The 2,940-nt window shown below is 34.0% G+C and overlaps 2 long non-coding RNA genes across 3 annotated transcripts in view; one reads left to right on the top strand and one right to left on the bottom strand.

Annotated features, from left to right (window-relative positions):
- LOC128250670 (uncharacterized) overlaps positions 1 to 2,940 on the bottom strand; it is a 22,139-nt gene that overhangs the window by 15,390 nt on the left and 3,809 nt on the right. The window lies entirely within an intron of this gene.
- The window catches only part of LOC106873797 (uncharacterized), a 6,688-nt gene continuing 5,512 nt past the window's right edge, over positions 1,765 to 2,940 (top strand). For both annotated transcript variants that reach the window (XR_001409916.2, XR_008266679.1), the window contains exon 1: positions 1,765 to 2,461. This is a non-coding gene — a long non-coding RNA (uncharacterized LOC106873797). The remainder of the gene's footprint in view (positions 2,462 to 2,940) is intronic.

Raw genomic sequence — 2,940 nt, 5'->3', positions numbered from 1 at the left:
CCCCCCCCCCGCCTCACACACACCATCAATGCTGCACTTACATTTGTTTATTAAGTCTGCTATCATAAACACCTCATTGATTTCTGAGATAAGCTGCAGCTATGATGTTATATTGTAGTGTATATACTTACATACATACATACATAAATATATGTGTTTGCGTGTATATATATATATATATATACAGGCAGGCATATATGCAGGCAATATACGCATACATATGTATATTGATTACATTGTATTTATATATCAATATCCTTTTCGACAGAATGAAATACACAGTTAGCATGTAACACAGGGTGTGTTGTGTATTTTGATAAGGAACAAGTGAGAAAATGCTTTATAAGATATACACCCTATGATTAAAAGACTGTGTGTGTATATATTTGACCGTTGACTGAACACTATTCAATTTTTTTTCTCCGTGTTTTTCTCCTTGTCTCCGTATTCTTTCTGTTGAAGAGCGTAGCTCGAAACGTCAAAGACTTTCCGTATTCCCGAGCGTCATACTAATATATACTTTTGTTATTTACACCACCTGTCCTCGTCTGTTGTTATTATTTGTATATTCTCCCATATATATATATATATATATATATATATGTATGTATTATTGATTAATGGGGATCTAAATGATCCTGCTAATTAACTCATTAACACTTCAATGAATATTACACATTTGGCTTACTGGGCCCTCAAGAAGAGTCCATTAATTACTACTCAATCAAAGAACCAGTCAAATACTCGCAGTCAAGCAAGAGATTGATTTTACTTGTGAAATGTTCAATATTCCCTGATCAAATAATATAGTTGTGTAATAATGAGAAGTTATGCGATATTATGTAACGTTATGCACAGTTGAATAAATAGCCATGCTATTGAAACACTTGTAGGAAAAATTTGAGTCTCTATTCTTGTTTCTTTACGTATGCATGCATGCTTGTATGTATGTATGTGTACATGCATGGGTGGATGTATGTATGTATGTATGTATGTGTGTATATATATATGTGTGTGTGTCCTTATATGATATATATATATATATCTATATATACATATATATTTATTTGTTTCAGTCATTTGACTGTGGCCATGCTGGAGCACTGCCTTTAGTCAAACAGAATAAGTTCGACCCCAGAACTTACTCTTTGTAAGCCTAGTACTTAGTCTTTTGGTTTCTTTGCCGAACCGCTACGTTACGAGAACTTAAACACACCAACATCAGTTGTCAAGTGATGTGGGTGGACAAACACAGACACACAAACATACACACACACACACACACATTTACGATGGGCTTCTTTCAGTATTAATACTGTTGAAGTATTTATGTATTTAATACGAGTGATTATATATAATATATTATAATATATATATATATATATATATATATGTATATATATATATATATATATATATATATATATATATGTGTGTGTGTGTGTGTGTGTGTGTGTGTGTGTGTAATTATCTAAATATTGTTAATGAATTTTACTTAAAAAATGCTACAATTTTTTTTTACCAACCCAATACATATAAATACATATATATACATGTATATATACACATGCATATATATATATACTGTGTATCTCTCTCTATATATATATGCATGCATATATATGTATGTATGTATCTATCTAGCTAGCTAGCTAGCTATCTGTGTGTGTGCGTGTGTGTGTGTGTGTGTGTGTGCTCTTTTAAAATTCTTAATATGTCCTTTTGTATATTGTATTTCTCACTCCCTTCATAATTCGGTGAAGATGATGATGATGATGATGATGATGATGATGATGATGATGATGATGATGATAGTGGAGGTGGTGCTGATTCGAGTTGCATTACATCATTCTCGGACTTGAAACGAGCTGCTGGGAATAATCAACTCTCGACATCCACCACATTTCCACCTCCCCCGTCACCGCTACCTTTTAGCCACCCACCCACCACCCACATAACCCTTGTCCTTATCTCTTTTAAAAATTGAAAAACTAAATGTAAAAACAGCAACAACAACAACATCAGCAACAGCAGGAAATAAAACCATCCTTTTGTTTAACGTCTTTGACATCCGTTTCGTAAGAAAACCTGAGTGGATCAGCACTTGGAGGAGGCTGAAGTTATTTAAGGAGACAGTTACATCTACACACACACACACACACACACACACACACACACACACACACACACTCATAGGTGGGCATCAGCCCATACATCTTTGCATACATATGCATACATATATACACACACATGTACGTATGTATAAATACAGCATCGAAAATGTTGTCAATCAGATTGAAGTCTCAGCGTCTTCACGTGAAGAAGCGAAACAGAGTAACAAAGAGAGTGAGAAATTAGCAGACGATTTACTTCCAGCACCATCAGAAGAACTACACAATAAGGAAAAGACAAGAGCTTCTGATTCTCTTCACACCAAACCATTTCTTGTTCTTCTTCAATCGTAAGTACATCTATTTATTTCTTTAATTTTTCAAAGAGAATTTTCTTATGGTACAAGATATTGTTGCACACATTCTAAGAAATGATTGTTAAAAGCATGGTTAAGGCACTGAGATGGGTGGGGTGGTCTACTCTATATGATGTGTATATACAATAACAAAATATAAATGATAATAATAATATTTGTTTCTAATTTTGGCACAAGGACAGTAATTTTGAGGGGAGGGGGAAAGTTGAATAAATTGATCTTGGATCTTGATTACTAATAAACTTTATTGATCTCAAAAGGATAAAAGGCAAAACTAACCTATAATGTTCTAATAATCCTTTTCTACTAAAGGCACAAGGCCTGAAATTTTGGGGAGGGGACCAGTCTATTTCTTTGACCTCAGTACATATCTGGTACTTAATTTACCGACCCTGAAAGGATGAAAGGCAAAATCGACCTTGGCGGAATTTGAACTCAGAACATAGCGACAG

The sequence above is a fragment of the Octopus bimaculoides genome, chromosome 24 (genome assembly GCF_001194135.2).
Source record: "Octopus bimaculoides isolate UCB-OBI-ISO-001 chromosome 24, ASM119413v2, whole genome shotgun sequence".
NCBI classification, from domain to species: Eukaryota; Metazoa; Mollusca; class Cephalopoda; order Octopoda; family Octopodidae; genus Octopus; species Octopus bimaculoides.
The sequence above is the reverse complement of the archived record's forward strand: the minus strand, read 5'-3'. Positions and strand labels throughout refer to the sequence as shown.